General features: G+C 40.8%; 1 long non-coding RNA gene across 1 annotated transcript in view; it reads right to left on the bottom strand.

Moving 5' to 3' along the window:
- Positions 1–420: 420 nt before the first annotated feature.
- The window catches only part of LOC309389867, a 42,535-nt gene continuing 27,226 nt past the window's right edge, over positions 421–15,729 (bottom strand). The window contains exons 2-3 of the long non-coding RNA XR_014175021.1: positions 12,615–12,669; positions 421–433 (exon numbers count right to left, since the gene is read on the bottom strand). This is a non-coding gene — a long non-coding RNA (uncharacterized lncRNA). The remainder of the gene's footprint in view (positions 434–12,614; positions 12,670–15,729) is intronic.

Here is a 15,729-nt window from a genome sequence, read left to right as displayed (position 1 = left end):
GGGAAGAGAAAGGAAGGAAAGAAAGAAAGATGGAGAGAGAGACAAGAAACAAAGAAGAAAGAAGAAAGAAAGAAAGAAGAAAGAAAGAAAAAGAAAGAAAGAGAACTTATGATCACAATTGAGCCCAAAATTTTGGTTGCTAAGCAAGAGTGTTGTTAAGTGAGTTTCACCACATTTTCCAAGTTGGGCACTCCCATCCAGTCACATGACCACTGAGCCACTCCCACAAAACAGGCCACACCTACAGAATAGGTTCTAAAAGCTTTTTAAACCCACCGCTGGAGTGCACGCTTTGTGCATACATGCACCTAAACCGCTTGTGTGCAGTGCTGAAAATGGAGCATTTAGAAGCTAAGCTGCTTACCTTCCAAGTCAGTAGCAATAAGTAAAACAGCGGGGCGGGAAATCAGCTGTGCCATGCGATTGAGATGAGCTAGAGAGCAGGAAATAAAGGACAAGATAGGGCAGGTATGTGTGGGTGGGGCCAACTGATCGTCAGACCTACCGGTTCACCCGAACCAGTCCAAACTGGTTGAATAGTACCTCTGAACTGCAGTAATTCATTTAACAACGGTGGTAAGAAAGGTCATAGAATGCAGCAAAACTGTTGCTTAGCTACAAAGTAACTTTGATACCTGAGGAACTGAAGACGGAAGAACTGAATGAAACGTCTCAAGACTTTCTTTAAAAAATAGTAATTATTTTTTTGACAATGGGATGGAGGGAAGGTTTCTTAGATGTGCAGAAAACACAAAAAGGGGTGGAACTGTTATGTAATTATATTACATAAAATGGTCTTTGTAAAGAAATAGGCTGAAAATAACAGAAAGGTATTTAAACAGAGAAAAATGCCAAGGTTTTCCTTTACAAAAAAACGTAATATAGTGCACACACAAAGAATGGAAGGGACTTGGTGTGGTGAAAATAAATACAAGTATTCAATAAAATGAATGAAAAAAATTAAAAGCACTCTATTTTTCTTATTAGATTACATCATAATCTAATAAAAATATGGTCCTTTGATATCTGAGAGTCCCACAAGACAGGTGTTCACAAAATCAAAATTATTTGTTGAAAAATAATACAATATTAAAATCCCATCAAAGAATCTTGAAAAGTGGCAGTAGCATCAATTTTAATTTTTTAACATGGTAGTTATCCATAAATATAACTCATACAAACAAAAGCTCTTTTAGGGCCCTTCACGATGTTAAAAGTGGAGCAGAGTCCTGAGAGATTACAAAAAAAGGTTAACAAATGCATGCTTACATTAATCATGGCCCCTGATTCCATATGTGTCTCATATGTCACATGTCTCACTGTCTCATTACAAGTAGCCCTCGACTTACAACAGTTCACTTAGTGACTGTCCTACATTACAATGGAACTGAAAACAGTGACCTATCACCAGTTTTCAAGCTTACGACTGTAGCAGCATCCTGATGGACACCTGATCAAAATTCAGACATTTGGCTCATATTTATGATGGTTGCGCAGTCCTGGGTTGGGTTTTGCAACCTTCTTTCAAGCAAAGTCAATGAGGGGGAAGCCTGATTCACTCAACAAACCTGTTACTAACCAAACAGCTACACTGATTCGCTTAACAACTATGGCAAGAAAGGTCGTAGCAAAATTCAAAATGTAACCAATGTCTCACTTAGCAACAGAAATGTTGGGCTCAATTGTGGCTGTAAGTCAAGGATTACCTGTATTGGTACTTCAGCAACAAGAGAGAGAGTAGGTCTTATTGGAAAGGTTGTGGTGACAATGGATTTTTAGAATTCTCATTTTCCTGACAGACATCTATGGAGAGTCTCAGTCATCCAGGTCATGGTTGTCCCAAAGCTGCGTTTTCAAGTGGCAAGTGGACTTTCTGGTTTTTCTTTGAAGATCTTTCACTTCTCATCTAAGAAGCTTCTTCAGCTCTGACTGAAGATCCTTCCAATCCTCACAATCCAGTCAGAGCTAAAGAAACTTATTGGATGAGGAGCAAAACATCTTCTAAGAAAAACCAGAAAGTCCACTTGCCTCTTGAAAAATCACTTTGGGGACATGTTTCTGACACATCCTTCAAATTAAGCAAAATGCTGTCCTTGGCTGTATCAAAATCTTAAATTGCCAGAGTGGTCTCTTAAGATATATGCAACAATAGGCCCATTTTCCATAATATGATAATATGAATTCTTTGGAGTTAGCAACCTGCCTCCGTCTGAACCCTTTACCCTAATGCAGTGGCAAGTTGGGCAATTCTTCCTATCACTATTTCAAATAGCCCTGCGACTACATTAAACGTGGAAGGATTTTGGTGAGGTTATTTTGTGACAGATGTGTCTTCCCTGCTTTAGAACTAGTCCAGATGTCTGCAATAAAATGGACGATATGGGTTGTGTTTTTTTGTAGAAAACAGGGACTCTGGCTTTGGCACCCGTCTTCATTTCTGCTAAATGCCAGAAGGTCTTCTGAATGCAAATTGCTTCATTAAGGATATGGTTTGTCTTCACTGTGCATTATAGCACAGGTGCTTTAACATCTCCCTTCCCTCATTCCATTCAGTCAGTGTAGAGAGTCTCAAGAATCATCTAATGAAAACACTAATACGTGAACATAACTAAGATTAGTCATATGCTTTTGCTTCTGAGCTAAAAGAGACATTCTGGAGCCCAAATTTGCCAGATAATTATGATATTGGAGTCCCTAGAAATCCCTATTCTCATGGTATAACTGTAGGCTGTGAATATTCTCTCCCTCTCCCTCTCCTACTCTCTCGGTCTCTCTCTCTCTCTCTCTCTCTCATCCATCATATATCATCTATCTAGCTATCATCTATCAATCTCTATTTATTCTGAATGTTCTCCCACTTATTCATACTGAATTCAAGCATCTCTTCCATAAACAAGGAAAGTACCATTCTGGAAAGATGTTTTCCCAAATGAAGTTGATAGTAATTTATAAGATGAATTATTCCATAAGACAGCAGAGAAACATTTTTTTTTGGCATGCTGGGTCCCAAAGTTATATCACAAGAAGTGCATACCAGTGATGTGCGGTGAGGTTTATGGCTGTTGAGGCTGGTGACATCATCAGCGCGAGCCACGGTCCCCTTCATGTTGACTCACGAAGGCGGGGAATGGGACCACATGTTCATGAGGGAGGCTGAGCTAGAGGAGCCTCCTGCACACGTGGTCCCATTCCCGGACCACGTGTGCAGAAGGCTCCTCAGCACCTTTTCCCTTTTCCCTTCTTTTTATTTTCATGATGAGAGCGGTGAGGCTCTGCCTCCCCTGCCTCCCCTGACCGCATGTCCCTGGTGCATACATGTGTGTGTATACACACACACACACACACACACACACACACACAAACATATATCTCATGTAGGAAATGTTATGTAGGAAAAGTTAATGCTTTTAATTAATTAATTTTATTTATTCATTAGATTTGGTTTTAATTCATTACTTTACAAGCAATTCTAGGTGGCCAACATATATAATACCCTTTCCTCTTCCTGGTTTATACAACAACAACCTTGAGAGGTGGGTTGGGCTAAAACAGAGTGACTGGCCACCCAGCTGACTTGTATGTTTAAAACAGGACTAGAATTCACAATCTCCTGGTTTCTAAGTTAGTATCTTAACCACTACACCAAACTGTTCTTTAATAAGCCAGTTCTTAATAAACTTTAATAAATATGTTCTTTAGTAAGAACAAAGGAATGGCTTGCGCTGTCCTCGCAATGAATACTAGAACAAAGATCATGCATATATGCAGTAGATGTGCAAATCTGGCAAGGAATCAAGCGAATGTGAGAAGTATTGGATCTGGGTTCAAAATTCCCAGATCAATTTATATGAAGAACTTCTGACATTCAGCAAATCACATATCTTGAGGCTAAGGTACTCTAAAAAATTATTATAGAGATGAATGAGAGCTGCTGCTGTTTCAATAATTCATATATGCACGTCAATGAAAATCCATTTTAGGCTGTGTATGCCACATTTGTATACATTTTAAAATTATGACTAATCCAACAATAACAAAAACTGTGATGTTGGATACTTGTGTACATTTGCAAAAAAAAAAGTGTTTGGCTAACTGTTGGAGACATAAAACTATAATAGTATTTTACAATATATGATGTAGCCTTTGATCATAGACGCTCCCTATTAGACAGAATTTATTTTACAGATTTATTTTGTCCTAGAAGTGTCATTAGCATTTATTGGTACTAATTACTTTTGAACTACATAGTAACACTTTTGAAATTAAGCAAAAAAGAACATGGGAAAACAATGATAATAAAATAAGGTGAATATCCATTACCTAATTTTATAACCAAATAAACATTTTATTGCCAGGATTCCTGACTAGAGGATGATTTAGAAAATTGGCACCTCTTAATTTATATACTTAGTTTCTAATTATTCCTGTCTAAAACTGCTTAACTGATTTAAAATGTTAATACATTAATTGTATGACATGACTTGGCTATATGCATATAACAGTAGTAATAATTTGTTTAAAAGAGCCATGTTTTGTGGATTTTTATTTTATTTTTCTATACAATAAAAATGATTAAATTAACAATTTCAAGTCCCTAGATTAAGGTAGAGGAAAAAGCTGTAATGGAAAAAATAATTTAGTTATTTTTTAAAAAAAATCTCCCTTCAATGAAATGAGCTTTTAAAAATGTATTTCCTTGGAAATAATGAGCAAAAATCACCAAGTACTTGATCATTAATCAAAGTAAAATTTGAGTGGCAAGTCATTTGCTATCGAACTTAAAATGATTCTCTTTTGCAAAAGGACCAACAGCTCCTAAAGCAACTAGCGTCCTTCAACATTTGATTTTCCTTTAATAATTATTTATAATTATTTTCCTTTAAATAGGGAAAAAGAATAATGAAATGAATAATTATTATGGTTATTCCAAGAACAAGAAAAGCATTCCTTTAATATGTTAGTAATATAAACATATTGTAGTCCTGAATTCTTTTGAAAAGTAAATATGTATGGAAAAAAGTTTCCTAAATATAGGATTAAATCTTGTGAGTGCAGATAATGAAATAACTTATCTTACGATCATCACCTTGTTGGTTGCATCGTATGATTTATGATTGTAGCTCATGATCTATGACTTATCACTTTGTTAATAATAATAATAATAATAATAATAATAATAATAATAATAATAATAATAATAAATATTTATTTCTTAGCCGCACCCTCTCCCGAAGGACTCGGGGCGGCGTACAATAAAACACATAAAATACATATCTAGACAAGACATACATATAACAAAGACGTATACCAAGACGTGTACAAGGAGGAGGTGGGCTGATGAATAAAAACAATTAAAATCACAATGTTTAAAAACCCCTAAATAAATACAATTAAATTACCCAAATAAAAAACCCGTCAGGAGTGATACAGTTAGATCATAGTTGAGCCAGACCAGCTACTTGGAATAGGTGGGTCTTGAGCTTTACACGGAAGGAGCGGAGGTCAGAGGTATTCCTAATATCCAGAGGGAGGTCATTCCACAGGGCTGAGCCCGCCACAGAGAAGGCTCTACTCCTAGGCGCCGCCCCTCGACACTGTCTGGTGGACGGCACCTGGAGGAGACCCTCTCTGTGCGAGCGGATTGGACACAGGGATGTATGGGGCAGAATACGATCCCGCAAGTAACTAGGTCCTGAGCCATGGAGCGCTTTAAAGATCGTTATCAAAACCTTGAAACGCACCCGATAGACCACAGGAAGCCAGTGCAGCTCGCGCAGGAACGGTGTCACATGGGAGTACCTAGTACTCCCCATAATTACCCGCGCGGCTGCGTTCTGGACCAACTGTAGCCTCCAGGTGCATTTCAAGGGAAGCCCCATGTAGAGAGCGTTACAGTAGTCCAAGCGAGACGTCACCAGCGCATTTTGCTGCAACCATGCTTTTCAAATTATACTGGACTATGACATTTTCAGCACAGACCCTAGGCCCCGACGAACTCTTTTAACACTCTATGTATTTAAGGTCAGACCGGTCCAGTAGGGGGCGCAATTGGCGCATCAGGCGGACCTGGTGGAACGCCCCCCTTGCCACGGCTGTCACATGGTCATCTATGGACAGCCGGGCATCCAGGAGGACGCCCAAATTGCGCGCCCGCTCCACGGGGGCGAGTTGAATGCCCCCGATGGCCAATGATGGGATTAATTGGCTGAACCGGGGAGCCGGTACCCACAGCCACTCCGTCTTGGAGGGGTTGAGTTTGAGTCGGTTGTCATCCATCCAGACCCGTACAGCTTCCACACACCAGGACATCACTTCGACGGCCTCATTGGGGTGGTTCGGGGTGGAAATGTACAGCTGAGTATCATCAGCGTACAGATGATATCCCACCCCGAAACCACGGATGATCTCACCCAGCGGCTTCATATATGTGTTGAACAGGAGTGGCGAGAGGACCGACCCCTGTGGTACCCCGCAAGTAAGGGGGCGTAGGGTCAACCTCTCCTCCCCTGCCAACACACGTTGCGTCCGGCCAGAAAGGTAGGAGCCGAACCACCGCAAAATGGTGCCCCGGACCCCCAACCCCTCCAGCCGGCGCAACAGGATACCATGGTTGATGGTATCAAAAGCCGCCGAGAGGTCTAATAGGACCAGGATAGAGGAACAGCCCCTATCTCTGGCCCTCCAGAGATCATCCACCAACCCGACCAAGGCCATCTCCGTGCTGTGACCGGGTCGGAAGCCGGACTGGCGCGGGTCTAGATAATCATTTTCCTCCAGATGTCGTGGAAACTGGTAAGCCACCACACTCTCTACAACCTTCGCCAAAAAGGGAAGGTTGGAGACAGGACGATAATTGGCCAGCTCCAAAGGGTCCATGGAAGGCTTCTTGAGCAAGGGTCTCGCCACCGCCTCTTTCAAGGCGGCCGGGAGAGACCCCTCGCTCAACGAAGCGTTCACTAGGCCCAGGAGCCAGTCTCGTGTAACCTCCCAGGATGCCAGTACAAGCCAGGAGGGGCACGGGTCCAATAAACATGTGGTGGGTCGCAGTCGTCCACGCATTCTGTCCAAATCCTCGATGGCAACCAAGTCAAACTCCTCCCAGGTCGATTCCTCAAGACTAGCCACGGACGTCTCCATTGGACCACTGACAGGGACCCAATCCTTCCGGATTTGAGCGATTTTATCCTGCAGATATTTCCCAAATTCCTCTGCCCTGCCCTGTAGAGGGGCCTCCCGCGGCCTCTGAAACAAGAGGGAGCGGGACACCCGAAACAGGGCGGCAGGGCGGTTCTCTGCGGATGCAATGAGAGTGGCACAATATTGGCGTTTGGCCACTCTCAATGCCACAAGGTACGTCCTTAAATGGGCTCGTGCCTGTGTTCGATCAAATTCAGAACGGGAGGATCTCCAACAACTCTCTAGATGTCTCTTGCGGTATTTCATCACCATTAGCTCCTCGGTAAACCAAGGGGCCAGGGTGGATCGTTGCCGCCGGAGAGGCCGCAAAGGCGCCACCCGGTTCAAGGCCCCGGTAGTCGCATTATTCCACACGACCACCAGGTCCTCTACCTGGGGGCGGGTCAAGGTTACAGAGGGTGGCCCAAGCTCCGTCTGGAACCTATCTGGTTCCATCAGGCGCCTGGGGCGGAACCATCTAGTGCTTTCCGGCTCCGCCTCCCCGCAGCGAGAGGTAGCACCAGGGAAGTCAAGACGAAGGAGTGAGTGATCTGACCATGACAGGGGAGTGATGGTTAAGTCCCCTCCTCCCAGATCACTCAACCACTGGCCAGAGACAAAAACAAGGTCCAGGGTGTGTCCTCCCTCGTGTGTCGGGCCCTGAATCAATTGAGTCAGGTCCATGGCTGTCATGGAAGCCATGAACTCCCGAACCCCCTCTGATGCTTCTCCCATCGATGGCAGGTTAAAATCCCCCATCACTAGAAGTTTGGGGGTCTCAACCGCCACCGATGCGATCAGCTCGAGGAGTTCAGGCAGGGCCGCTGATGTATAGCGAGGAGCCAGGTATACTATCAGCAGGCCCAACTGTCTCCCAGGGCCCCATTTCACAACAAGGGATTCACATCTGGACGTCTGTGGCACAGTAGACTCCCTTGGCTCTAAGTCCTCCCGAATAATTACTGCTACCCCACCGCCCCTTCCCTGGGCCCGGGGCTGGTGAAATGCTCGGTAGCCTGGTGGGCACATTTCCACGAGGGGAAGACCTCCCTGGTGGCCCAACCAGGTCTCCATTATTCCCGCGAGGTCCGGCTCCCCCTCTAAAATTAGATCGTAAATGATGGGGGCCTTGTTAACAACGGACCTCGCATTGCATAACAACAGCCTCAGGCCCTGGGTCTGTAACTCTTGACCACCTAGAACGCGGGGGTTGGTACAAGCGACCGGGTGTAACCAGCATCCACTGTCTCCCAACCGACTGTAAGTTCTTAATCTGTCCTCGTATCTGCCCCTCCCTGCAACCGTTGGGATTAAAGAGTCCTGTATAGGAACGATATCCTCCCCCCCTCCTCCCTTCCGCTCCTTCTGCTCGCGACCACACCTGGAGACCCGGCTCTCTCATCGCTCCTGACCTGACCCACCCACCCCACAACCCCTGAACCCCCACCCCTACAATTTTTTAAAAAACAACTAACTAAAAACCCCCTAAGTCTCCGCTTCCTCCACCTCTCGAGATTAATAAATCCATCATCAAGGTGGGCCCTCGAAAGGGCGGAGGGCCACACCTGCGAGAGGGGGGACTCCCGCAGTAGGATCAGGTCTGACCTTAAATACATAGAGTGTTAAAAGAGTTCGTCGGGGCCTAGGGTCTGTGCTGAAAATGTCATAGTCCAGTATAATTTGAAAAGCATGGTTGCAGCAAAAAAGAATAGTCCAATCATTAGTCTTAGATGGGGGGGGGGTGATGATGGTAGGTTGGTTGGATGACAATCGAGAAGTGGGGCTGGTGGGTGGTAAATGGTGGATGGCAAGGGGTAGTTGGATTGTAGTTGGCAATGGGCAAGGGGCAGATGGTCAAACAGCAGTAAGTCACATAGGATAGGAAGGATCCTATGTTGTTTGTATGTACATGAGAGCTTATGCACCAGAGACAAATTCCTTGTATGTCCAGTCCAGTGGTGAGTTTCAAAATGTTTTACTATCTATTCTGTAGGCATGGCCTATTTTGTGTGCATGGCTTGGTGGTCATGTAAATGGGTGGGAGTGGCCAACTTGTAAAATGTGGTGAAACTCACTTAAAAACACTTTTGCTTAGCAACCAAAATTTTGGGCTCAATTGTGATCATAAGTTCACTTTCTATTTCTTCCTTCCTTCCTTCCTTCCTTCCTTCCTTCCTTCCTTCCTTCCTTCCTTCCTTCCTTCCTTCCTTCCTCTTTCTTTCCTTCTCTTTCTTCCTTCCTTCCTTCCTTCCTTCCTTCCTTCCTTCCTTGTGTCTCTTTCTCTCTCTCTTTCTCTCTTCCTTCCTTCCTTCCTTCCTTCCTTCCTTCCTTCCTTTCTCTCTTTGTCTATCTCTCTTTGTCTATCTCTCTCCCTTCCTTCTTTCCTTTCTCTCTCTCTCTCTCTCTCTCTCTCTCTCTCTCTCCTGCCTCTCTCTGCCTCAGCCTCCTGCACACGTGGTCCCATTCCCCGCCTTCCTGATGACGTCACCAGCCTCACCAGCCATAAACCTCACTGCACGTCACTGATTGCATTAAACACATACTTTTGTCTGTTTAAAATCTATTGCCAATTCAGCTTACTTTATTGAACAATCCTCAGGATAATGTGAGGAGAAAGAAAGGAAAATGACATATTTTTTTTGTAGTTTTCCACTCTCTTTTCCAACTTCTAAAATTGATACTGTTAATCCTCTTTTCTTGTTAGACAAAAAATCCCCAACATTTTGCCTTGCTTCCCAGAAATAGTCAGAAATGATATACATAATGTTTGTTTCTCATAGCAAAAAGAGGAGCCATGCTGGCTGGGGAATTCTGGGACTTGAAGTCCATAGATGTTAAAGTTGCTGAGGTTGAAAAATACTGCTCTATCATGACTAATACAATGTTTTTAAGAAGCATGCATTAAAAAAATCTATTTCAGTGTGTATCTTGTGTTTTTATTTCCAATTTCTTTATAGACCTCAAACTGCAAAATAATAAAAAGTGCTAAAATTTATATTCTATTAAAAATTAATAGGTGCTTACAAGTGTGATTTCTATCAACAAATGCCAATAGAATTCTTTCATATTTAATGTTCCTGTTCTTCTATATATTTACAGTTATAACACAGATATGCTTACATCCAGGTATTTTAATCAGTCACAAATAATCTTGGTGTCTGTGACACAGAATCAGAGGTGGTGAAGGAAGAAGTGAAAGAAGAAGGTGGGAGGGATAATGAAGAGGCAGAAATGGTGGGAAATAAAAAGCAGACAAAAAACTTCATTGGGTTCGACAGTGGTATGGAGAAAATTGAAAAGAGGGGATGTGTCCCAACAAAAGGAAATAAAAAGCAGACAAAAGACCTTATGGAGATTGCCAGTTGCATAGGGAAAACTGAAGAAGGGGGTTATGCCCAACAAAGAGAAATATAAAAGATTTCTTTAGGTTTGACAGTGGCTTGAAGAAAATTGAGGAGAGTGGACATGTCAAAAGAAAGAAAAGGGAGAAGACAGGAACAGAGAAGTGGGACAAAACACTTACTAGGAAAAAATCAGACAACTAGAAATTGTTATATGGGGAAATATAAAGCTGGGATATGTGGTGTACTCCTAAACATGACAATAAAATTGAGTTGCTAACTGTTTGAATATGATAATGGAAAGATAATTAAATAAAGGTTAAAATATATGGAATATGAATAAATATGAAACTGTTATGGGGAGATTGCAAAGCAGAAGTCTGTGACTCACTTTAATACATGATAATTAAACTGAATTGCTAATTGATTGAATATGACAATGGAAGGACAACTAAGCATTGGTTAAAATATACGATACATGGACATATATAGAACTTCTAAGATGATGAACAAAGTGAGATGTGTGCTGGTTATTATCCTATATAGTAGATTAAGGGAATTGTAATGAACATTGAACACTAAGGATTGTCTTTAAACACAATTAAGGGTAACCTAAGCCAAGATATGGAAAAATGGAGAGGGAACATGAAATATACTTACAATGGAAAATTACTGAGATTTAAAGACAGAATCATAAATTTGGGGCTTGTAAGGATGCATAATTATATAAATATAATGATGAGAATAGCTGGGAATTGTAAGCAGGTCTACATCTCAGCCAAAAATAGGCGGGGTGGTGGTGGTTAAAAACACAATTACTATATATGTATACTTTTTTTCTCTCTTTTAAAAAAAGAAGGAGGAAGATACATGTTAAATTAAATATGTATATTGAAAAGGAATTGTAAATACCACCAACATAAAATGAAGTTTGCTCAGAACCTGGAATACACCAACTAAATGAGATGAAAAGTGCGAAGTAGAGGAGAGAGGTAAGGGAAGAAGAGAGGGATAGGAGAGAGGGGGGGAAAGAGGAGGAGAGAAAGAAGGAGTGGAAAGGGGAGAGAGGAGAAGGAGAGAGGAAGGGGAAGTAGAGAAGAGAAGGATGACAGAGGGAAGAAAGGAGGTAGGGAGAAGGAGGAGAGAGGGAGAAGAAAGTGATGGATAAGGTATAATTATGGTGTATGGAGAGAAGAGCCAATAACTGTTTAATTTTGGGGGGGGAGTTGATGGTAAGATTAATTGATGTAAACATTTAATAATATAATGCAATGTTGGCTTTGTAATAGTATACATGTGGTTATATGTTATGAAAATGAAAAAAAAATATAACATAACAAAAAAGAAACAGAAGTGGTATTCAACAGGTTCTGACTAGTTCTGGAGAACTGGTAGCGGAAATTTTGAGTAGTTCAGAGAACCGGTAAATATCACATCTGACTGGCCCCACCCCCAATCTATTCTCTGCCTCCCAAGTCCCAGCTGATCAGAAGGGAATGGAGATTTTGCAGTATCCTTCCTCTGTCACACCCACCAAGCCATGGCCACAGAATCTATAGTAAAAATGTTTGAATCCCACCACTGCACAGAAACTGATTAGGTTCTGACAAACAATGACAACCAAAACCCTGAACCCTTTAACCATGTGATTATTGGATCATCTGAAATTCATTAGGGCAACTCATCCTGCCAGAAGTTTCTAAGGGTAAAAAACTGACAAACAACAGAGTTATGTGATCTTTGTGCACTGATGATGTTATCTAGCCTAGTAATGAAATATCATCAGGAAAATAACCAATCTCAAAGAATATGAGGAGAAACACTTATTACACATTTGAATTTGGATGAAGATATTAATGAATTATGTATCCAGAATTTCTAAGAGAAAGCATCAAGTCAGAAAGGCAAATGAGATAAAAGAGCTTCTGGAAAAAGAATGGCAAGCTAATTCGATGTAAAGTCACCTATGCTTTTCACTGTAATTCAAACTCCCTTCTTCCTTTTCCCAATGTACATAATGCAGTGAAATGATCAAAGCAATCTCAGTCTTATATCCCAACCAAAAATTATATGCAAAAATCAGTATTTCCAAATTACCTTGAATGTGAGTGTCTTCTTGGTCAGATTCTTCAACATTGAAAGCATGTTGTCCCTATAATTAGAAACAGTATGTAATCATCATGAAAATAACCTTGATTATTGCATTTCCAGCTTTAAATATATTTATGCTTCCCCAAAAGTTAGTTGTCAGAAATTACTATTCATTTGTCTTTTATGATGATTTAATATAGACTAAATAGTAAAAATCAACTCAAAACGTCTTTAAACTTATGTGATTTAATTTAATTCAGAGAAATGCAGTTCTTCACTTGGGGGGGGGGGGGTTAATAAATACAAAGATATAAGGATCTGACTTGATAACAAGACTTGTAAAAAAAAATCCAACTAAAAAAAGTTGGAACATAATTGATTGCAGACTGAACATAATAATACCTTTGGATACCCCCAAAAATGCAATGTTAGGTTACATTACTAGATGCATTATTTCCAAACCATATGAAATATTCATTATACTCGGGATCAGATTACTCTCATGGTTAAGTTGCCTGAAGTGCAATCTATGTGAACACGAGTATAAAAGGTAGCATATACACATACATAGTACATACTGTATGGGGTAATTTCATCTCTTAGTTTTATTGCAATTATTTCTTAAATTTTTAAATTAGGTATGTTCCATATTGCTTTGGGAAATGTTTTCTTCTATCCAATGTTTTCTTCATCTTTCCTGCACAAGCCTTTTCCCTATGGGTTCCTGATCCTGCAAGAGATTTTAGAACCAAGAAAATAGTGTTCATAGTTGTCATTTTACATTCCGCCTTCGAATAGCCTACCCTGGGAGTTAGCTTTCTTCTGGAAGAATTAAAAGGAGGCTGTGTAATTTCAGTTTTGAAATGGGGATCTTACCATTACGAAAACCAAACTTTTTTTTAATGTTATAAAATGCCTTATTTGTGATTGAAGAGACAGGTCTAGCCACATCCTTAAGCAGAAGAAAGTCATTGCTTCAAATGGAGATTATGGAGTTATTTGTGATGGTTGCCCCCAGCTGTTTCTCCCCAAGCTATTTTTCTCTACTGAAAAGAGAAATGATTTGCCTTATGTACATGTCTTATATGCCTGAGGTAGCCTGCTGGTCTTAGGTGAAGGGAAGGAATAAACTCCCTTTCCAGTGTTAAGATTCATCTACTGGTCAGTCATACAACAAGATGCTCAAGAGTATATATTGATTGAATGCAATGCATGCTTCCTATTAATATTTTATTCTATTTCCAATTTACTTGCTTTGTTTATCAATTTAAGACTATACAGTACAGCTATACATCTCCAGCTTATTCATGCATTCCTGATTCTGACATACATACAAATCTAATAATTGATGGTCTTAATTTGCAACAAAACAAATCCAGCCATTTCAGTTGGTCCCAGATGGCCTTTATCATGCAAATGACCACAGTGATGCTGGGCAAGTTGTGAAGGTAAACGATTGTTTTTCTGGATACCATCTTTCTTGCTGGAGCAAGGCAGAATGCTAATAACAGATTCCATCAATGGCCACAATGAATTGGAATTTAATATCAACATAGGCCTTGACCTATTTCAACACAGGGTAATTTTAGATGGCTAAAACCCAGCACTTTTAGAATTCTAGCCTGGAGGGTATGAGGTGAAGTTTGAATTATTTATTTGGGGTCAGGTTGTATTTCCAGTGTACATTTCCTTTTGGAATCACTAGTTTTCTCCCTACCTCTTGTTCATTCCTTGTCTTAACTAAAGTATCCATAGTAAAACCACCAAGAGTTTTCCCAGTGTGGGCCATTTATTTGCTTATTTTTCAGCCTTCAGGAGAACATATTTGCAGTTACAGTTGGTATTATAAAGGCAGCATTTCCTTCTATGATACATAAAGGTCATGCTCCATGTTCCTCTCTTTTATTCTATATCGCCAGAGTAATAAAAGTAGGTAATGCTCCATCTTACACTGAGTTGCAGATCTCATTTCTGCTGAACATCTGTGCAATATGAATGGACCTATTATACCCCAAGCACCAATATTTTTTTAGGGAGGGGGGAGAATTATATTATCAACTTCATTCTTCCTTCTATCTTTATGTTTATGTTGCTATGAGGCACCTGGGATATGCGGCATCTGAAGCATGCATAATTTGAACTAGTATAAAGTATACGGAAGGCCATTTGGCTAATGGGAAAATAGGGACTTGAAGGAACAAAACCTCTGGCAATAAGCAGTGTCTCTTAGAAGATTGAGTAGTGCATGTATTGCTCAGATAATAATGCAGCTCACTGTTGAGGCTGGCAGTTTGGAGGAAAGGGAGGAAGTGAAAGACATATGTTAGGTGGACTATAGAAAAGTTCACTCTAGACTTAAAACAGGAAGTTGCTTAGATTCAATTATCATCAATAGCCAGATGTACATCAATAGTTCTTCAACAGAAGCATATAGAAGGCAACTCCTGAAATCCTTAGATTATCCCTCTCCTAGACTTCCAAACATTATACAGGTAATCCTCGAGTTCATTTAGTGACCGTTCAAAGTTACAAAGCCACTGAAAAAAGTGACATATGTCTATTTTCCACACTTATGACCTTTGCAGCATCCCCATGGTCACGTGATTTTCATATGGATGCTTGACAACTGGCTCATATTTATGACGGTTGCAGTGTCCGGGACTCATGCGATCATCTTTTGCAACCTTCTAACAAGCAAATTCAATGGGGAAGCCAGATTCACTTAACAACCTAATTTTTACTAAGTTAACAAATGCGATGATTCACTTAACAAATGTGGCACAGTGGGGTGTAAAGTGGGTTGAAACTCACTTAACAAATGTCTCACTTAGCAACATAAATTCTAGACTCAATTGTGGTAGTAAGTTGAGGACTACCTGCATTCAAATTCATGATAGATGTAGAAATTACTAAATGCATTGCTGTCCTTATTAAATGTGTTTAATTTGAAAGCCAATTTATTTATTTTTTTGTTCTGGATCCAATCTGGGTTGGTCACCAGGATTAGAGGTTTGGTCTTCCAAGATTTCGTACTTGTGCTGGAGCCCATCTTCAGCGAACTTCTCTGTCACCAGAATGTGTGGGATTGTGATGAAACAGAAGTTCCCTGAGTCTGAAAACT

Source organism: Natrix helvetica (genome assembly GCF_964273705.1).
Source record: "Natrix helvetica genome assembly, chromosome: 3".
Lineage (NCBI taxonomy): Eukaryota > Metazoa > Chordata > Lepidosauria > Squamata > Natricidae > Natrix > Natrix helvetica.
The sequence above is the reverse complement of the archived record's forward strand: the minus strand, read 5'-3'. Positions and strand labels throughout refer to the sequence as shown.